Source organism: Panthera onca, chromosome D1, assembly GCF_046562875.1.
Source record: "Panthera onca isolate mPanOnc1 chromosome D1, mPanOnc1 haplotype 2, whole genome shotgun sequence".
NCBI classification, from domain to species: Eukaryota; Metazoa; Chordata; class Mammalia; order Carnivora; family Felidae; genus Panthera; species Panthera onca.
In genome coordinates, this window is record NC_138348.1 from 3,023,801 (window position 1) to 3,045,844 (window position 22,044).

At 56.7% G+C, this 22,044-nt stretch overlaps 1 protein-coding gene and 1 non-coding gene across 8 annotated transcripts in view; both read left to right on the forward strand.

Moving 5' to 3' along the window:
* SHANK2 (SH3 and multiple ankyrin repeat domains 2) overlaps positions 1–22,044 on the forward strand; it is a 493,595-nt gene that overhangs the window by 418,847 nt on the left and 52,704 nt on the right. The gene's annotated exons all lie outside the window — the stretch shown is intronic.
* On the forward strand, positions 7,420–7,569 carry LOC132662689 (U12 minor spliceosomal RNA). The gene has a single exon (XR_009602691.1). It is a non-coding gene; the product is annotated as a U12 minor spliceosomal RNA (small nuclear RNA).

Here is a 22,044-nt window from a genome sequence, read left to right on the forward strand (position 1 = left end):
TTTGGAAATCCTGGCTGGGAGCAGAGGCACAAGATAGGGTGGAGCTTTGGGCCCGGAAATGTGGTTTTGCTGGCGGCGAGAGAGAGAGCCTGGGGTCGCGGGGTCAGACCCAGGCAGGATGCAGAGACAGGGTTCTAACGGGGATGCCCCGAGATGTCAGCCTAGGCATGGAATGGGGTGGGGAGTGCCGTCAGCGACCCCCACTGCCCCCAAATCCCCGGGGTTAGAAGCACTTTGCAGACGCTGAGACAGAATGCAGAGTGGTCTTTCTTGAACTGCCGTGTGGGGCGTAGGGCGGGAGCGGCAATGCTCGGTTTCCCGCCCTGCCCCAAGGAGCAGGGGGAGCCTGCAGGGGACGTGGATCCGGACACCGTCTCCCAGAACTTTGAAGCTGGATCCAGTCCATACCGGAAGGGCCGTTGAGAGGCGTTCTCGCGTCCCAGTCCCACTCACTCAGACGGTCTTCATCCCGGAGCCACTTTGCCCCCACGTGGGGCGTCCCTCCCGGTGGCGTCTGTGATGTGGCGTAATGATGTCTTTTTTTTCCAAACAACTTGACTGAGGTATAATCGACATACAACAAACATCACACAGTCAAGTTGTACAATACTATACGTTTTGACGCACGTGTCCCCTCGTGAAACCATCACCAGGTTCAAGATGACGCATCCATCGCCCCAAAGGATTCCTGAGTTCCCGTGACCCCCACCTCCTGCTCTCCCCACCCCCGTTTCCTTAGCAACCATTCCTCAGCTTCCTGCTACTCCTGTAGTTTGCATTTTCAGGAGTTTTACATAAACGGGGAATCATACCGTCTGGGCTCTTTTTTTTTTTTTTTTTGGTTTGGTTCCTTTGACTCAGAGTCATTGCTTTGAGATTTGCGCATACGGATCGTTCCTCTGTATTTACGAGTGACGCTCCATGGCTTGGCTGGGCCACAGTCTGCTTAACCAGTCGCCCGCTGATGGGCATCGGACGGAACCCACTTCCGGGTGCTAAAGAAACGCGCTGCAAATTGTTTGCACTCAAGTCTCTGTGTGGACGTGTTTGTTTCTCTTGGATAAATACTCAGAAGGGGAATGGCTGGGTCACATGGTAGATAAAGAAATGTGTAACTTTTTTAAGTTTATTTTTGAGAGAGAGAGAGAGAGAGAGAGAGCGAGCGCATGGGCAGGGGAGGGGCAGAGAAAGAGGGAGAGACACAGAACTCGAAGCGGGCTCCAGGCTCCATGCCGTCAGCACAGATCCCGATGCGGGGCTCAAACCCGCAAACTGTGAGATCATGACCTGAGCCGAAGCCGGACGCTCAACCAACTGAGCCACCCAGGTGCCCCTAAATGTGTAACTTTTTAAGAAACTGCAAAGGGGTCTTCCAAAGCGGCTGCACCGGTTTGCACTCCCCCGGCGGTGTGGTCCAGCTTTCCACTGTCATCGGTCCCACAGGTGTGCAGTGATGTGTCCTTGGGGTTCTAATCTGCGTCTCTTATGACTCAGGATGTTGAGTATCTATCCATGTGCTTATTGGCCGCCAGCACATCTTCGTCCGAGAAGCCAGAACTAGAACGTTGTGGGGAACACACGGGGTGGGGGAGGCGTCTCTTGTCCTCCCCTGTCTTCGTCCCCCCCCACCCCCACCTCCTGACAGCTCCAAAAGGGGAACTACATTTGAGGTCCTGGAGGCGATTGAGCACGGAGCACTGGTTTCTGGTGTGTCTCCCGGTGCCCTCCGGCCCTTCGGCCGAGGGAGGCCCTGCAGTGCTCCCTCTCGAGCGGTGGGCCGGCTGTAGTGACCCGGATGGAGGCCGCACAGTCTGAAGGCTTCCAGCAGAGCTCAGAGACACGCAGGTGCAGGCTGCTCGGGGCCCCTTTCAGGGTAAAGCCTCCATGGGGAGCGTGGTGGTGGAACAGTGGTCCCGGTCCCCAGAAGCAGCCCTGGCGTGTCCTTGACCGCAGCTCCTAAAGGAAGCCAGGCAGCACCCTTCCTGGGGTCAGGGCCACCTGGGGTGGTGCTGGGGCCCAAAGTTCTGCCATTAGGAATAAAATAATGTTTGTTAAGTCCTCGTCAAGGACAGGAGCGCTGAGCCCCTCGCAAACCCCGGCCAGATCTAAAAGAGGGAAGGGCTTCAAAGGGCCGGGGGCGCTGCGGCTCAGCACAGCTACCCACGGAATCCGTTTTCATGCAGGCCTTTTCAAGGCCGGTGACAGAAGTCCCCCTCAGCATTCAGGGGAGCCACAGGACGCTGCCACTTTTATAGGTCAGAAAACAGTGAGGCAGCGGCGGCTGTCAGGGCCCACCCGACAGCCGAGTTGAAGTAGCAGGTCACGCGCCGCGCCGGTGATCGCACACTTAGGGGTGGGTCCCCGGATGCAGGCTGGATGCAGGGGTCCCGGGGCGCGGGTCTCCACTTCTCCCCCTCGTTCACGGGGCCCCTTTCCCGGCGCGGCGGGTCGTACCCGCCCACCTGCGGCCCTCACACCCACCCGCACCCGCGCACACCCTCCCGCTCCGATGACCGGGGACCACCTGCGCCGGAGACCCTGCCGGAAAACCCAGGCGGCGTCCTGATTGGCCTGGCTTGGGTCACATGACCTTTCTTAAACCAATCACTGTGGCCTGGAGAACGGGAAGCTCGGACTGGCCAGGGCTGGGCCACGTGGGCGCAACCCCTGCCCGGAGAGGGCGTGTCCTCGTGGCTCGGGAAACCGGAAGCTCGGTGGGGGGCAAGTGAGCAGAGAAGCCCCGCCCTCGGCGGACAGTGTAGGAGGAGAGGCCGGCGGCGGGACCGGGGGAGACACACCGCACGGGACACGGGGGTCCTGCCTTCCCTGCTGGGGGGTCTCTCTGCAGGTCAGCCCACCAGCCGCCCCAGGGCACGGGAGGGGGGACCTGGCGAGCGCTGCCCCCCGAGCCAGAGGGCGGGCCCCCTGGGGGCCCGGTGCGTCCGAGCAGCCATTGCCGGCAGTCACCAGCTGGGTCACCAGCTGGTCACCAGCTGGGGTGGGGTGGCGGGGGCCGCGTCCCCACGGGGAGGAGGGGGGCGGGGCTCTCCGGTGGGGCGGCTGCAGGAACGGGTCTCAGAGGCCACAGCTGGCGGGCTCCGTGCTGCCCTTACCCCACTGCTTCCCTGCCGAAGGGGACAGGCCGGGGGCGGCGCCGGCCGGGTCACCCTCCAGAGGGAGCAGTGGCCATACTCCACGGTGCGCTGGCTTTGGGGCGATTCACACGGTTTCTCTCCAGCCCGAGGTTCTCCCCGTAATGAGAAGCTCCCCGACTCCACGGAGCTCTGGATTCCAGCCGCCCCCGAGAACCCATTAAGCGCCTTCTTCAGGATCGCCTTTAGTGCTTTTTTCTGAGTTATTAAGCTGAGGAGTTCCCTGCAAGGAGCTTTCGGGGACACAAGGGAGAGGGAAGGCAGTTCGGTTCTCTGTGTGTCTTTCATGGCACTGCCTTTTCCTGACTCCTCTCCCGAAGCTCAGGGCCAGGGGATTTTCAAAGAGGGAGTAGGATCCGCCCTGGGGCTGGAGACAGCTTCTCCTCCGGAAGGATCCCCCCTCGAGCCTCCCCAGATGCATGCCTCCCGGAAAGGTGGAAAAAGCAGCAGCTGCGGAGGAAGCTGATTTCTAGATTCCTCCTGGTGGGAGTTCTCCTCGGATCCCTGAGCAGAAACCATGCCAGCCAGGATGGGTGTCATCCTCTAGAGCCACCTGCCCCTGGCCTCACAGCCCTCCGTGCATGGGCCCCCAGCCTTCATTTCCCCAGAAACTGACTACCTGGACCCAGCCCACTGCTAGTCTAGACTCACCACCCACTCTTCGGTGGCCTGTCTCCGTGTCACAGTGTTTTGGTGTGAATACTCTGGTTCATTTGAAATTCCTGGGGGAAAACACACACTCAGCATCTGGAGCCCCCCTGCCATCCCCACGGAGGACACCGGGCTTAGCACCCGTCCTGTCGGCTCAGGCTGCCATAGCAGAGCACCACAGACCACGTGGCTTCAGCAACAGAGTCATTTGCTCAGAGTCCTGGAGGCTGGAAGGGCTGGTTTCCTCCAAGGCGTCTCTCCCTGGCTTGCAAATGACCTTCTCCCTGCGTGGGGGCACCCCTGCTATCTTTCTAGACTCTCAGTTTCCGCTTCTCGTGAGGACACGTGAGGCTGATAGGGTGGGCCCTCCCCCAAATACAGTCAGGTGCAGAGGTGCTGAGGGTAGGGCTTCAACTTGGTTTCAGTGGGGCAGGGGGCAGGGTGGGGACACACCATCCGACCCATGACGGCAGCCCAATAAAAGATGATGTTGTGGGCCATTTTCATCAGTTACAGCCAAGAGTGTTTGATGCGAGGTGGGAGGGCAGCACTCCTTGATGATGGTAGTGGTACTCAGCAGCTACCGAGAAAGTTCCAGAAGCATCCTACCATCAAGGAAGGAAAATGGTACATCTGGCCAACCAAGGAACCAAGCACCACCACGTGGGGTTTCTTTGATCCTGTTCGGCAGATGTGGGGCAGAGTAGAGAGGCATGTTTCTGTCCAGGTAATTAAGGAGGGACTTCAAAAGCTTCTGAAGCTGGAGGCTTTCTGTTCAATTATTCAGGCTGATGCATCCAAAGGTCTCTGAACAGGAAATAGGGAAGAGATTGCTAAGTAGTTATGATGAAGAGTAAATGAATTACTTGTCAGTGGTGCACATGTGATCTCGGAGCACCGTGTGAGCTGGTGTCTCGCCAGGTGCGTACTGTCCGTGAGCGCTGGTGCGGGAGGGGTGGGTGGGAAAGGAGGCCCAGTCTCTCGGGAATGCCAGTCGTTTCTTCCTTTTCCAAGATCGGTGACCACCTGTGTCTTTGTCAGGTGTGATTACACACTTCAGCGTGAGTCTGAGAGTCTTGGCATTCAGGCCGTGGGGGCCACCCCCCCCCCCCAGGGCACCTGAGTGAATAGTCACTGTCCTGGGACGCCGTTGCATCTCCACTCCCATTTGGGGTCACCACTCCCATTTGGGGTCAGCACCCGTGAGAAGCAAGGTAGTGTGGATTAAAAGCAGGGAAGTTTGAGATTGTCTCAGTAAGAATAGTGCCCCAAAATGGATGATTGTGGAAATTTCAGGAGGGGTCATAGGGCTTATCGTGGTACTTCTCATTACTTTTGTTTATGTTTGAGATTTTCCATAAAAAAAGAAACTTAAAATTATAAAAGAAAAAAATGCCTCCTTCTGTTCATGGTCATGATGGGAAAACAGAGCCGGGACTTGCCTTCCACAGGAAACGACCAAAACGCAGACAAAATGTGTGAAACGAGGCCTTGTTTTGACCGTGAAAGATGCAAACACACAAGACAAGCCCAATGACTGCCCCGGCGTCCCGCGCTGAGTGTCCAGGAGCGAGAAGCCCGGCGCAGGCTGGAAGGATACTCAGGTAGAGGTGGGGCTGAGAGCCCAGCGGCCCACGGCAGCCACCGTTTGCAGAACAGAGTGCCAGAGAGGAAGTAGCTGCACGGAGGGAGTCAGCAAAGCTCCGACCAGCACACTCATCGGTGAAAAGCCAGAGAAAGCATCACCCAAAGGGTTATCGAGCTCACGCGAGATAAAGAGGCAGGGCCTCTTCCTACCCACCAAACTGGAAGAAGAAAAAAAAAAACAGAAAATTCATGCAGCATTGGGAAGGTACTCAGGAGGGTCCTGCCTTCACACTGGAGAGTAATCAGCCCTAAACTAATCATGTCTCTGTTCTCACCTAACAAATCTTAAAACCAAGACCTGAAACATCAGGCCCTTTCCAGGTCACTTAGCTGCACGCAAAACAAAACTCAGGAATGTTTATAAGAACACAAAAATATTCAGCACCCCAGCAAAGTGGAATTTGCAGTGTGTGGCATCCACTCAGAAATTCCCAGGTGTGCAAAGAAGCAGAAAACACAACCCATGGGAGAAAAATCAATTGGTCAAAGCTGACCAGGGATTGACACAGTTGTTAGAATTAGCAGAGAAGGATATTAAAGAATCATAACTATATTCCATAGGATAATAGTGACAGGGGAAAAAATTAAAATTCTCTGGACTGTACACTTAAAAATTATTAAGATGGCAAATTTTATGTTGTATTTCCCCACAATTTTTTTTTTAAATTTTAAAACTCAATTTAAACTTCCAGAGATGAAAACTACAACGTCTGAAATGAAAAATACACAGCATGGGATTAATGGCAGATCCGACATTGCAGAAGGAAAGGACAGTGAATGCAAAGAAGTAATGCTAGAGACTATCCCAAGGGTGACACAGAGAGAAAAAGGAACCATCATTTTTAAGGAAATAAAACAATAGAGCACCAGTGCACTATGGGTCAGCTTCGTGTCAGTATAAGTTCCTGGAGTGGAGGTGCTCATGTGGGGAGAAAGACAGAAAAAATATTTAAATAATGATAAAAATGTTTCAAAACTGCAAGTGAACTGTGAACTCACAGATTGAGCAAACTCAAGACCCCCTGGGGAAAAAAGTCCACCAACACACATAGTTTTCCAATTGCTCAAAACCAGTGACAAAGATAAAAATCCTTAAAAAGCCAGCAGAGTGGGGAAAGATGCATTCCCTACAAAGAACAAAGACAAGAATGACAATAGATCCAGCATTAGAAACAGCGCAAGTGAGAAGTCACAGAGATGCGTCTTTAAAGCACTAACGGAGGAGGAAAACAGAGCTACTTCAAAAACAAAGGTAAAACAAAGACTTCTAAAAACCGCAAAAGCTAAAAGGCTTCATCACTGGCGGCCTGCACTTTAAGAAACATGGAACGAAGGACTTCCTTCAGGTACAAGGAGAATGACACTGGATGGAAATACTCAGAGGAAGGAAGGCACCAGAAATGGCAACAGCAAGACTATGTAAAGAAATGTGCTTACTATTTAAATCCCTTTAAAAGTCATTGGCTTAAAAAATTTTTTAAGAAATAAAAGTCATTGGCTTTAAACAGAAATAATAACAATGTAGTTTGGGGCTTATGACACAGGGAAAGGTAATATGTAGGGCCACTGCTAAAGTAACCAAACAAAAAATTATCGCTAATAAGGTGACACAGGAGATAAAATGGAATCATAAAAATATTCAGCCCAAAAGAAGGTAGGAAAAGAGGGAAAGAAAGGGAGACAAAATACATATGGGGCAAATAAAAAATAGAAGATTGAAGTTAACCCTAACCATATCAATAATCACATTAAACGTAAATGGTGCAAACACGCCCCAGGTAAAAGGCAGAATTATCAGGTTAGATGACAAGCAGGACACCTCCAAGGGGCACACCTTAACTATTAAGACACAGGTATGTTAAAAAGCAAGAGTGTGGTAAGGCTATACCAAAAGAAAAGAAAGCCAAAAGAAAACTTTAGTGGGCATATTAGTATCAAAGCAGGTTTCATAATAAAGGATGTTAACAGAATACCTTAAACTTATGAGTAAGGAACACAATGATTTGGGGTGACACCTAAATCCTCACGGCTGATGTGAGACGAATTTTTGAGTGGGTAAAGGTCATCCCTAAGGTGACCTGCCTGCTTTGCAGGATGCCTGGAAGTCCCACTCTGCCTGTTCCCCCTTTGATTACTGAAAGGATAGACAAGTGCACATGTAAAAAATGAGGTTGGGAAGGTGCTTGCTTTCTATAAGTAAGTGCCTTAACTGTGAAGGGTTTTTGGACCTGAGGTTGGCAACTCCCACAGCACCCCACCTCAAAAAAAAAAAAAATAATAATAATGTTAGCAGAGTTTAAGAATGTAATTTCGTAATGATAAAAGAGTCCATTCTGTAGAAGGACATAAGAACCATAAACGTGTACGCATCTCATAACAGAGCTTCAAAATACATGAAGCAAAAATTGGTAGACCTGTAAAGAGAAATAGATCCACAATTATAATCAGCTATTTCAATAGCCAATAGAGCGAGCACACAGAAAATCAGTAAGGATGTAGGAAATTGGAACAACGCTCTCAACCAATTTGGCCTAATTGACATCTATAGAACTCTGTGCTTTCTTTTCGAAAGCACTTGGAACAGTCCTCGAGATAAACCGTACTCTGGGTCATAAAACAGGTGTCAATAAACTCAAAAGTATTCAAGTCATACAAATTTGTTCCCTAGTAGAATTGTATTAGGAACCGATAAGAGAAAGATCTCAGGAAAATCCCCCCAAATGCTTATAAACTAAATAATGCTGCTCTAAGTAATTCACGGGTCAAAGTAAGAATCAAATGGGAAATTAGGTAGTGTTTGAGTTGAATGAAAATGAAAACACAACCCACCGTGTGTAGGGCACCACAAAAGTAGTCCTTAAGGGAAATTCATAGGACTGAATGCCTCCATTAGAAAAGAAAGTGCTCAAATCAGTGACCTCAGCTTCCACTCAGAAGCTAGAAGAAAAAGAGCAAATTAAACCCAACATAAGGAGAAAAAGGGAAATGGTGAAGATCACAGCAATCGATGAAATAGAAAATAGAACAATAGTTGGGGATATAATGACACCTAAAGCCGGTTCTTTGAAAACAGCAGTAAAATTGATAAACTTCTAGCCAAGCTTATCTGGGAATAAAAGGGGGGAGTGGCGGGCACAACCTCCCATAGCAGAAATGAGAGCCAGGACATCGCTACCAATCCTTTCTCCAGCATATTCCCTTTGTGTCTGTCAGAAACCAGCTGTTCACATATGCACGCAGGTCTGGTTCTGAGCTGTCTCTTCTGTTCCATCATCGACTGTCTTGATTACGGTGTCTTCAAAATAAGTCTTGAAATAGATCGGGTCAGTCCTCCAGTTTTGTTCTTCTTTTCCAAAAACTTTTTGGGGGCTCCTGGATGGCTCAGTTGGTTGAACACCCAACTCTTGATTTCAGCTCAGGTCATGATCCCGCGGTTGTGGGATCGAGCCCCCCATCAGGCTCCACATGTAGCATCGAGCCTGCTTAAGATTCTTTCTCTCGGGGCCCTCGGGTAGCTCAACCACTTAAGCGTCTGACTCTTGGTTCAGCTCAGGTCACGACCTCATGGTTTGTGAGTTCGAGCCCTGCATCAGGCTCTACACTGCCAACCCAGAGACAGCTTGGCAGCTTGGGATTCTCTCTCCCTCTCCCCCTCCCCCACTCGTGTTCTCTCTGAATAAATAAACTTTAAAAAAATCAAAGATTCTCTCTCTCTCTCTCTCTCTCTCTCTCTGCCCCCTCCCCCTTTCACACATGCTCTCTCTCTAAAATAAATAAATACATAAAATGTTTACAAAATACCTTTTGGCTATCCAAGGGAGCTTGCATTTCCATATGAATTTAGCAGTCAGCTCGTCATTTTCTATAAAGAGCCTGCCGGGATCACACTGAGCCCGTCCACTGAGGAGCGTGGACAGCTGTACCCAGCCATCACGGAGCATCTGCTGCAAAGCCACAGGGAATCTCTCCGTTGCGTTGGCTCGTCTGCATCTCTCAACGGTGTTTTGAGGTTTCCCCTGTACAGGTCTCCCCCGTCTTTTGCCAAATTTATCCCTAACTTTTTCATACTTTTTTAAGATATCGTAAAGGCATTTAGATTTTTCTGCTCACGGTGGTCTGTTGCTGTTACGCAGAATTACAAGGGAGTGGGGGCAGTGGTCTCCACGGGGATGCTGTCCGTTCCAGTCCACTTGGTCGGCAACCCCAGCATGGGAGTGGCCCAAGGACGGCCATTCTGCCTCAAGGCTCTTTCTCTGTCACACCTGTCTGTTGTTTGGGCAGCAGTGGGGTGGGCAAGGGGCGCTCTCTTCCATTTTGGGGAGACGTCGAGCTGGCACGTCTTTCCCGGAGGAAACTCATCACTTCCTACTAAGGCACTAAATGCCAGTACCCTTTGCCCCCGCCTCTGCACCTCCGGGACTGTCCCCTCCAGTTCTGCTGGCCCAGGTGGAAGCTCGTGGAAACCACCCACGCAGCCCCAGGAGGGCGTCAGTCCAATAAGACACAGAGTGTCCACGCAGGGCTGTGCAGTGGAGCTGTTGCAAAGACGAGGCGGCCCTGGTGTCCTGCGAGGGGACGACTGCCAAGCAAATGGCTCTAAGCGAAAAGAGCCACAAGCAGAGCAGCGGCCGAACGCATTACTCTCGGCGTAAGAAAAAGAGGTGCCGTGTGCGGGAGCTCTTACTTTGTACTCTTTCTGTGAACTTAACACTGATTTAAAGGAGCGCCTGGGTGGCTCGGTCGGTTAAGCGTCCAAACTCTCGATCTCGGCTCAGGTCGTGGTCTCGCAGTGGTGTGCAAGTTCAAGCCCCATGTCAGGCTCAGAGCTGGCCGTGCAGAGCCTGCTTGGGGTTCTCTCTCTCTCTCTGCCTCTCCCCTGCCTGCTCCCTTGTCTCTCTTGCTCTCAAAATAATAAACTTAAACTGATTCAAAAGATAGAGCCCTTTAAATTTAAGGGAAAAACACGAGAGGGACAGACGCACCGAGGAGGCCAAGTTTGGTGGAGGGGTTGTGTGTCTGTGTCAGTTTCTTCTCACGTCCTCCACGAAACCAGGTGCCTCCTTGTTGATCTCGTGTCTCTCTGTTCAGCTCTTTCTCGGGACAGTGGTAGACGAGCCGTGTCCCGTTTGGCTCGGTTGCCCCGTGCCTGGCACAGAGCCTCTCTCTCAGCAGATCTTCAGAGGTCTCCAGGGGTCAGAGCCGTGGGCTACATTCTTTCTGGAATGTTCTCGTGGAGCCACCCCGCATCCCTCGAGGGGGGCACTGACACGTCCACCTGTTACAGATGAGGCGACCAAGGCACAGGGAGGGTAAGTCATTTGGTTAAGGTTGCGCAGCTGAAGGTGGAGGGCTGGGATCTGCACCCAGGCCGTCCAGCTCGAGGCTGAGCCCTGAACGCCGGCCCAGCCAGCATCTCTGTGGCGGTGACAGGCACCCACTGTGCGGGGCTGGGCACGTGTACAGGGCGAGCCTGATGCCGGCTCACGGGGGGAGCCCGTGGCACCGAGCCGCCAGCCCAGGTGTGCGGTGAGGAGTCTACGCTTGGCCGACAGCCGCGCCCCCACAGTGAGTGCCAGAGGGAGTGGACCCAGGGTTCCCCTCCCGCTTTCGCCTTGTTCCAGGTGGCATTTCGGTTTCTGTGCTTAAAAGACGAAGGATAGTCAGACTTTCTGGTGGCATTTATTCTCCACTGGCATTTAAGATACTCGCCAAGACTGTCATTTTGAAGGGGGAAAACGTTCAAATAGTAGCAGTGACTCAGACCGGGACTCGGCCCCCTCGTCTGGCTCGGCCCCCTCGGAGTCGCTGGGGATCTCAGCACCGGGGAGGGCCTCTGCTCCAGGAGAGCCGGGCCGAGTGGGGCCTTCTGCTTGTCTTTAGGGGCTATGAGAGCGGGGTGGCCAAGCGCGGGGTCTCGGGGGCGTGAGCGTGAAAACCGTGAGCCTGCCCTCACCCTCCGTGCTACCGGCCTGGCCTCTCTGTGTAGAGCTTGAGGGGCCTCCTGGCACCACGTCCGGCCTCGAAGCCAGGGCTGCTCACTGGACCCCGGGCTCCTTCGTCTCTGCTCCGCCATGGAACATGCTTCCAGAAGTATCCACGTGGAGCCCCTAGGCTCTCAGCCTCTCCTTTCAGGCTTAGCAGCAGGGACTTCAGGGTGGACGGGCCTGGGTTTAACCCTTAATTGGAGACTTACTACTATATGGTAGTATGTTTGTGTGCTTTTTGTCTGTAATTCACACAAGCCTGAGACCAGTCGGTGGCTCTGTCCCCAACCCCAGGGACAGACCTGCATGCAGGAGGCACTCGGTAAACGGAGAGTGATGAGTAAAGCTTTTGGTGTGATGCCTGGTAATGTAATGAGCCCTTGAGATATGGAAGCTGTTAGGTCCTCATGAGTCATAGCAGCAGGTGCCAAGATGTTTATGGTCGTGGCTTTGTCAAAACATGATCAGGTCCCACATGCGTGTCTATAACGGCTTTATTCATCATTGCCAAAACGTGGAAGCACCCTCGAACAAACTGTGGTCCATCCATTCAACTCAATATTATGCGGCTATAAAAGGAAATGAGCCTGCAGGCCACAGAAAGACCCACGTAAGAGGAACCCACAAATGCATACTGCTTTGTGAAGGAAGCCAATCTGAACGAGCGAGGATCCCAACTATATGACATTCTGGGAAGGGCAAAACCGTGGAGACGGTAAAAAGATCCGTGGTTGTCAGGGCGGGGGTGGCGGGGGGAGAGGGCTGGACAGGTGGAGCACGGGGCAGTTTTAGGGCAGTGAAACTGTCGTGTGCCACTGTAATGTCGGATACGTGGCAAAACCTGTAGAAAGTACGTGAAGCGTGAGCCCTGTGGGCTTCAGTTCATGAGAACATAATCAGGATTGGCTCATCACCTGTGGCAAACGTAACACGCCAGTCAGCGCAAGGTGTGGATAATAGGAGGGAAGGGGTGTGTGGGAATTTGCTGGAGTATCCGCTCAATTTTTCTGTCTGTAAACCTAAAACTGTTCCAAAATAGAAAGTCTCAGAATAAAGTCCGATCGGGCACTTACAGCCGAAGGTCTTACAGCCAAGAGTGGGAGTCTCAGGGAACCCGTCATCCAGAGAGTACAGAAGGGAAGGGGCTCCAGAACCTTCTGTGGATCCGCACAGTAGTTACCATGACCTTGGAGCCTGCGTGGGGAGGACTCCCTCCGGACGCCGCCGGGGACGAGGTCCCGGGAAGAGTGTGAGATGCCCAGCAGCGGCTGGCAGGTTGGGGAGGTGGGTGTCTAATCAGGAGGACGTCACGGGGGGATGGAGACTTGGCGTTTTCTCCTCCTCGTGCACCTATGGGGAGGTGCCTGTGGACCCGGGAGTTCCTGGCACACAAGCACGGGCCACCGCTGTCATCTGCCTCCACCCCAGAGCAGTCATTTTGCAGCTGTCACCCACACCGGGCACTAACTGCAGCCAGTGGGCAACCTCTCAATGGCCACCCGCGCTGTTTCGGGCTGTCCTTCCCTTGACTCAAGCTACGACTTCCCTACCACACACGGGCTCGCAGCCTCTTGTACGGCACGCAGCTCGACACCACGGCCCCGGTGCCCGTGCCCTGCACGCAGGCTCGCGCGTGTGCCTGAGCTCTGGCCACGGAATGGGAGGGTGGCCTGTTCTAAACCCCCACGAGCCACCTCCGCACCCTCCATCCACCCTGCGCCTGGATGTAGATGAGCCCAAACCCGTAAGCTCCATGTTGTAAAGGGCAGCGCCCAGGACCCCGAATTGCCCCCCGGAAGCCAGCTGCCATTTCTCGGGACTTTGCCTGGAAGAGAGGGAACTTCCCGTGGGACTGAGCTCTCATTCGTTAGGGGCATTGGTTCTGGAAGCCGGCTGAAGGAACGTAGGGATGTATCACACATCCTGACTTTGAACCCCACGTAACCCACCTAATCACTTGAAACCCAAGAGTGTACAGGTAAAGGGGACCTTTGAGAGCCCAGGTCAACCCTCTCGCTTCCCCAGATAGGGGTCTTGTCAAAGATTACAGAGTCATTTGCAGAAGGACTGGAGCATCTGGGGTTCTGACCCTGGCTCCCTGCCCCTCACCACCCGTCACGTGGGCATGACCTCCGCCAACAACGAGTCAGGAGAGGAGTCTGGGCCAGCAGCTGGGAAGGGAACGTATTGTTGGAGACTGTCATGGGCTGAGTTGGGTCCCCAGAATTCGTATGCTGGAGTCTTGACCCCTACCAGCTCAGAATGTGATCTGAGGCCATCTGGAGATGGGGCCTTGGAGGAGGTGATTAAGGGAAAGTGAGGTCACTAGGGGAGGGTCCGATCCAGAGTGCACGGGGTCCTTGTAAGAAGAGGGGATTAGAACTCAGACATGCGCGGAGTGACGACCCCGTGGGGCCACTGGGAGAGGACGTCCGTCCACACACAAGGAGAGAGGCCTCAGGAGGACCCGGCCCCACCCACGCCTGGACCTCGGGCTCCGGCCTCCAGGACCGGGAGACAACGCATCCTGTGGTGCGAGCCCCGACTATGGGACTGTGTTGTGCTGCCAGAGCGAACTCACACAGAGATTGTTGGAACTGAGTCCAAGGAGAGGTCAGATAGACCCCAGCTCACCGTCTGCACGAACACCCTCGTGTGTTGGAGAAACGCTGCATTCCCGCTGGACTGGGCTGGCCCTGCGCATATTACATTACGGGGCGTCCGTTCTCTGGGCACTGCTCCAGGAGAGGACCTTTGGGCCACACGTTTAATTAACAGCAGGATGAGCCCAAGGTGACCCACTGTCTGCCCAAGCTCAGCCTCTCCCCACGTGGGACCGGGTGGAAAGTAGCAAGCAGCCTTCCGGATGAGAGCCTGGGGGCCGGTGCCGCAGAAATGAGGCATCCCATCCCCTTTGAGAGTTAATCGTTTGCTTTGGGGATTAATTTTTCAGTTGTTGGCTTTGAGTTAAAGCACTCAGTAAATTACTCGTCGTGATGTGGGACATGTATGAGCTAAATGGAGCTATAAATCTCCCAAGCTTGGTGTTAAAGCCTGAGCCTCAACCCACGCTCCCTCCAGGAGGGGCCCACACGTGCTCTCGGCTGGGAGACCGGCCGATCCGTGATGCCTTCTCAGGGCTCCCCTGGGCCAGAACCCGGGGCAGACCTCCTGCGGCCTGGCCCGGGCCAGAGAAGCTCCCAGCGGGTTCTACTGGATCCCCTCCTCCCTGGAAGGGCCAGCTCACTGCCCCCTTGTCTGTGCGTCTTTCCCGGCCAGAAAGACCGTGCCCTTGAAAGGCCCTCAGTGTCCCCGTCACTGCCCCATCTTTGCCCTCCCACCCTCACATATCCTGGTCATGTTATCCTTCAAAACCAAAGTCAAGGCCCGCCTCCTCAAGGACCCCCTGCAGTCTCCCTTTCATTGGGCTTCTAGTGGCTACCTGCGAGCTCAGAAGCCACGTGGGAGTATCTCGGTGCTCTTCAGGTTTGCATGCCGTCCCCAGGAAAGCGCGCAGACCCTGGGAGGGAAGAAGCCCACGCACCCTCGGTACCCCTCCGTGTCTTAAGCTGGGAAGGTGCACAGCACAAGTGTGGCGAGTGGGTGGGGGGTCCCTCAGGGTCGCCCCGCCGGCCTCCAGCCTCCAGGCAGCACCGACTCAGGGGCCCCAGGCCAGTGTTCCTATGTGTTCACGCTTTCAGCGGGAGAATTCAGAGTTCCGCCACGCCAGGGGTCGGGTGGAAGACAGAAGGTGACATGTCCCCAGTAGGGGCCACGTGCCCCTGTGGCTCACAGGTGATGCAGGGAGGGAAGGGTCCACGTCTCCACTCTGATGGCACGGGTTCACTTTATCGCATGGTCATAAAACCGTGGCTCTATTCCTGCTGGGCTTTGGGGAGGGTATTGAGTGCGGAAAACCCCGAGTCAGTGTAAAAAAAATAATAACATATATGGAACCCAAGCAACGGGGCCAAAACCATGGTCTTTGGTACCCAAATGATAAAGGTGGGGAGAGTTACACTGTGGAGACACGATTCCTATCCTATCACCCGGATGTTTCAGACCAAAGTCAGGTACAACAGCTGGGTGGATTATGAGTCTTCGGGAATGGCGTCCACAAATTTAAGACAGGAGGCCATGCCAACCTCCCGCCGCCGACCTGCGTTCTTCAGGGTCGGCCTGGCCATCTGGTGGGGGTGGGAGAGGCTGAGGATGACCATATGAGTGGGTGTGAACCAGACTCCTGCTTAGGGAGCCGAGTGGGGATGTGGGGTCCATGCCCTTGAGAACATCAACGAAGGCAGAGGCAGGCGGCCTCGGGAGGGGAGGGCTGAGCCCCCCGGGAAGCGAGGTATTTGGAGACACAGTGAACGTCCTCGGAGACCGAGGTCTGGGAGGGTGGGGGCAGGAAGGGGAGCTGGCTTTCGAGGCCTCTCCTCCACCCACCCCAGGCCCTCTGGGACCCTCCCAGACCGCATCACCCTTCCCAGGGTCCTGTGGCACATGGACTGGTGTCCACACGCATGTGCTTATGGCACTGAGTGGCTGATCCCTCTCTCCTTCACTGTCCACAGATGTTCCCAGGCACCCCCACCCTTCCGGGTCCTGCCTACGACGTCCCTGACCGATGGGGGTGGGTCATGGGGGCACAGGTGCCAGGACTCGCGTTTGTAGCCCCTCCAGGGTTCAGGCCGGCGTCCGAGCGCCCGAGTCGACCCAGGTGCCCAGGACAGAAGGAGGTGTGCTTTTCTGCACCTGCTGGGCTTGCCCCGAGGGTCCCCGGAGCCAGTCTTCCTTGTGGGGCCTCTTTCCCCGGGATTCTCCGGGGCCACGGGGTCTCTGCGACACCAGCAAGGCCTCCTCAAATGCTCAGCGCTGTCCCGCAGCCACGCTGGGCCCTGGACAGCCACACAGGGACCCCGCTGCTGGGCTGGGGTCCCTCTCGGGGAGGGGCGATGGAGCAGCCAGCCCAGCCCCGCCCCCCCGACCCCGCAGCCAGGCCACACGGCCCCTCCTAGTGGTGCTTCTGGGAACACATTAGCCCCTCCTAGAACCCCCACCCCGTGCCATTTCGACTAAGGGAGGCCCGAGACCCTCTCACGCAGGGAGGGTGGGCCAGAGCAGGTGGCTCCGCGCAGCGGCTCGTGGCCACCACAGGCGGGAAGGACGGGGGGATCCTTAGCCTTTGGCAAACGCTGCCTTTCCGGTCACTGATGCCCGTTTTCTCTACGCCTTGCTGGGTCCTTCCTCTAAACACAGCCAGCATTTCCACCCTTGGCTGCCCGTCGCGTGAGCCTCCACTCGGGCGAGTGACGGCGTGAATGCCGCTGGGGGCAGATGATACTCTTGTATCTTCCTGTTTGCGATTTTGTGGACCTGTGTTCCGGGGTCTCGGTGGGCAGACAGACGGCCAGTACGGTCTCACGGATATAATCTGCAGGCGCCATCAGGAGGTGGCTGAGGGGTGGATCGGGGCTCCTGTGTCTGCAGACGCATCCCCGCTGGGGTGCCGTCCTGGGCCATCAGGTGCCCAGTGTTAGGCTGTACCCACGGAGGGGGTGCGCACGATGGCGGGCTTGGTGTGCGAAGCCGAAGAAAGTAGCAGGAAGGAGCGGGGCTCTGGCGTTCCCCGGCCACTCCCCCCAGAGCCGCCGTGCCTGCCCCACCTGTGTGTGTGTCGAGGCCCTAAACCGCGTCGGGGCCCCTTGAGGGCTCGCTGGTCTGAAGCCTGGGCCGAGAAGTTCCGTAAGCCAGACCGTGGCCCCCGACCCCTGCGGGCAGGTGTGGGTGTTAGCACGTCGGGCCGTCTCTTGGTGCACGGAGGCACCTGGGGTTTGCTTCCTGGGGCGGCCGCCTCAGAGCGCCACCCACTGTGTGGCTAACACACAAATTTGTTCTCCCACGGCCTGGAGGCCGGAAGTCCAAAATCAAGGCGTGGGCAGGGCTGTGCTCCCTTGAAGGTGCGAGGGGAGGGTCCTCCTGCCGCCTTCAGCTTCTGGAGCTCCAGGCGCCCCTGGGCTGGTGGCCGTGTCCCTCCTGGCTCCGCCTCTGTCTTCACGGCCCCTCCCCTGGAGGTGGGTCCAGATCTCCCCGTTTTAGAAGAGACACATCATTGGATTAGGGCTTTTCCTGATGACCCCGGCTTAACTGAATCACGTCTGCAGAGACCCTGTTTCCAAATAAGGTCACATTCACAGGTTCCAGGAGTTAGAATGTGGACACATCCTTTTAGGGGAGCACCGTTCAACCCACAGTGACCCCTGATTGCCCAGCACACACAAGCCTCCCCTGCAGACCACACCCCGAGCCCTCGACGACCTGCCTGAGACTCGGTGCCCTCCCTCAGGGACAGGGACACATGTGCAAACGGGCATTGCAAAGAGTGGGCTTCCAAAGCAGGACCCAAGGACAGCCTCCTGGTGCCCAGCCACCCCACCCCCCGGCCCCACCAAGTGCTGTCGTGAGAGGGGGGTTCGGCAGCCAGGAGAGCAAGGCCAGGGAAGTGGGCGGAAGGAAGGAGGCAGGACACAGGCCGGGGGTCCAGGAAGCAGAACCCCCCCACACACAGACCTGGAATGAGGGGTGGTCCCAGGAGGAAGGGAGGTTTGGCAACCCATTGCTAGAAATGGTTGTGTGACCCTATCTGCATCTAAGGCTTTGTTCAGGAAGATTGTCGTTTTATGTGAAAATCTGGAGCAGCGATTTCAGACGGGAAGCCCGGGTGGTGAGGGCACCCCCCCCCCCGCCACCATCCGCTGGAGGGAGGGTTGCCCGAGAGGACGGGGGTCCAGGAACATCTGACCAGGGATGGCGCACACGGGGCTCCCGGGATCGGGCCCCGAGGAGGCTCCCGCCGGCCGCGCTGCAGGGGGCACCCTGGCAGGAGGCACCGGCATTTCCAGCTCTGGCCTGAGCTGATAATGAATTTGTCTTCACTCTGACACCACGGAGCTCGGACCTGGGTTTCCAGGGACTTGACCGCAGCTTCTGAACTATTTGCATGTGATCGTGGGCTTCCAGCATCACGGGGACCCAGGATCCCTGCCGCAGAGGAAATTGCGCTCAGAAACCAGCTACCTAGAACAAGCACTCAGTCTTTCAAGTCAGTTCTGCAAACCGAGAGTTATTTTTCTTTTCCAAGTGGCTCCGGCCCTCCCTGAAGCCTGAGAAGTAAGGGTAATTCTCAGACACCCGCTCCAGCCAGGCCCACGTGCCAGTGGTGGGCGTAGAACGGGCAGGGGTGGGATTCCGCCCAGAAGGTCGGCAGCTAGAGGGCGCGGGGAGAAGCCCAGGGCGGGTGGGAGCGTGCACACCGCGTGCAAGCAGGGCAGCAAGCCCACCGCCGAGGTCCTGGGCCCGCAAGGTCCGCACGCCCCCCGAAGGAGTGCAGGGAGGGCCTCGTGCTAGAGGAAAGGCCGCAGCGAGCAGGGCATCGGGGCAGCCGAGAGCCGTGGCATGATAAATACAAATAAATAGGCTGTTAATAAGCATCAGCTCCTGGCCCTGAGTCCCTAAACCCCTTGGAACTTACTGTCTCTTGTTCGCCAGTGAGATGGCTCACGGGGGACCCAAGACAGCTTCAGGATGGGTGGCCACCGGCGTAAGAAGGGATCTTACGATGAGACCGGAGTAAGAAGGGATCTTACGATGAGAGGGTCAGAGCTGTCAGCCCCGCCCCCGTACCCACCCCCCAGCGGGAGCTGGCAAGGGGGAAGGGAGTCCGGTGATCCGGACAGCGGGGCCGGGAGAGATTGGGGTTGGAGGACCCGCAGAGGCGCGAGGAGATCCGGCGCCCCCCTACTCCGCCCCTCGCGTCTCTTCCGTCGGGCAGCTCCAGAGCCGTACCCTTGATAATAAAGTGATGAGCATAAGGAAAGCACTTTCCTGAGTTTTGTGAGATGTCCTAGCAAATTACCCAACTGGAAAAGGAGATCATGGGAACCCCCGGTTCATAGCCGGGCAGGGTGGGTCACAGTACGCGTGGCCTGGACTTTGGATGGCACAAATGGAGAGGAGCCGTCACGCAGGACCGAGCCCCCCGCCGCATGGGTCCGCGCCGACCAGAACGGACTGTGGGACCCCCAGCTGGCGTGGGAGACCGGAGAGTCGGTGTTGGAATGACATACTTGCTGTCAAACACACACGCACACACACACACGCACACACAGAACAACAAATGCTCACTGTTTATTGAGCACCTATCACGTGCCAGGCACCGTGCTAACGGGGTACAAGCGCGACCCCATCTAATCACACCGACAGCCCTGAGAAGTCAACCCAGTCGCTAGGCTGTGCTCAGGTGGGGAAACTGAGGCACGGAGGTCGGACTCCGGTTCCTGCGGTGAGCTTAAGGTAGATGCCCTCACAGGAGAGGGGCAGCGAGCGGAGGCTGCGGGCAAGCGGAGGCCGGACCACCCGACGCACCAGTGGGGGTCGGGCAGCGGGCTCGCCAGCTCATGAGGAGGAGACGCGCACCTACGGAAGCTGACTGGCCACGCCGGGCGGACCTAGACCAGCCAGACCAGTGGCTCAGACAGTGCGCTCAGCAGCTGCGGAAGCCGCATCCATGCATGTCTCAGGCGGAAAGAGATGTGGCCGCCGTGCAGGGGCCGTGGTCACCCACCGAGAACCAGTACGGTCCAGGGGCGTGCACTCGGGCTCTGCTTGCCCTGGGCAAGCCCCCGGCCCCACCGCCTCTGCGGCGCCCCTGACTTTGCTCTCCTTGGCGTCCATTGGCTCTGAAGGTCGCCGTCCCCGAAGGGCTCCTGGACGGAGCCCGAGCCGGAGACTCGCCCGTGGGGGTGCCACAAGCTCCCCTCACCTTGCGGGGTCCCTTCTTGACTCAGAATCCGGGCAGGGTCTTGGGGTGGCCCCTGACGCATTCACTCCTTTGTTGCCCGACAAGCTAAGGGCAGGTCGACATTGCCCTTCCCCGTGGCGGTGAGACAGGACTCCAGGTCATGGGGGCGGATGGCGGGGCTTCCTACCTGCTTTTCTCTCCCATTGAAAGCAACAGCCAAGCCACTGCAGAGTGGTGGCCCTGCTCCCGGTCCCAGGACCGCCCTGACCCAGGGGCTCCCCCCTGCCCTTGCTCTGCCGAGGGCCCCTCCTGGCTCGCAGACGGCCGCCTCTGGCTGTGCGCCCGTGTGGCACAGAGAGAGCCAGCTCTCCGGTGTCTCTTCGTGCAAGGGCGCCAGTCCCGTCAGGCGGGGACCGCTCCCCCATGACCTCACCTGACCCTCCCTACCTCCCAAAGGCCCCACCCCCGAATACCATCCCACTGGGGGTCAGGCTGGAACATCAGAATTTGGAGGAGGGGGTCACGAACGTTCAGACCATAACAAACACAGTCGTTACCAGTTGGCACAGGAAGGTCCCGCAAGTGAGAAGCCCACCTTCGGGGGCCCCTTTTACTGTCATGCAGCTCTGAGCGGGGGACTGGGATCGCCCCGTGTTACAGATGAGGACACCGAGGCGTGGGACTGTATCACGGCCTCTCTGCTGGCCGTGGGGAGCAGGGGTTTGAACCTGGGCACCCCACGCCTGGTAGAGGTGCAGAGGGGTGGGTGGCGAGGCCAGATCTCCCGACGGGCTTGTTTCTTGCCCTTTCAGGGAGCTGTCTGGCCAAACAGACACTTGCTGGCCAGTCGCCTTCCGTCGACACCAAACTGGGCACGTGGCTCTCTGGTGCCTTTCCCAAACAGGGTGCCCTCTGAACTAATAGTCGGCCAGCCGGCACCCCGCTGGGACGGTCGTGGGTTCTGGTCGCCCGCCAGCCCCCCACCACCCCCCCGTCCCGTCCGCCAGCCTGGCACCCGTTACCGGAATGGATTGGCCGGCCATCCTCGGGCGCTCCCGGGGAAGCCCGGTCAACGTCTCGGCTCCCCCGGCACCCAGAGCGCGGTCCGCACGCTGACGGGGCCGTGAGGGTCGGGAGCCCTGCGGGACCGAGGCCCCGGAGGCAGGGCTGAGTGCCGACTGCGCCAGCCTCCGGAGCTGCTCGCTGCCACGCGGGGCCCCCAGCCGGGCGCTTCAGACAACAGGAGCTTCTTCTCTCCCAGCTCTGGAGCCAGGCCGACTGTGAGATCAAGGCGTCCGCGGGGCCCAGCCCCCTCCAGAGGCTCTGCAGGAGGACCCGGCCTCGCTCCCTCTGACCCCCGAAGGCTCGTGTGTCCTCACACGGCTCCTCCCCGTGTGTCTTCTCCTACCTGTCAGGTGAATAGGGCCCCCCCAGGTCATCCAGGACGAGCTCATCGTGAGATCTTGAACGTTACCGCATCCGCGAAGACCCCATTTCCAGATAAGGTCACAGCCGCGGGTCACAGGGCTTAGGACGCAGACATACCCTTTAGCAGACCACCGTTCAACTCCCTGCCTAGCGGGGTTCGTCATCTCCCCGCCCCCGCCTCTCCCCTCAGACGAGGCATACGGTCGGCGCTCAGAATCGCCCGGCAGGCCGCTGTGACGCACCCGGGGACTCAGTGGCCCTTCCGCAGAGGAGCTGGATGGGTCCTGGGCGGTAAATCCCTTCTAGGCACCGTCGGCAGGGCGCACGACAGCCTGTCCTCACTGCCGGTCCCTCCCGCCGAGGCCGCCCTCGGCACAGTGAC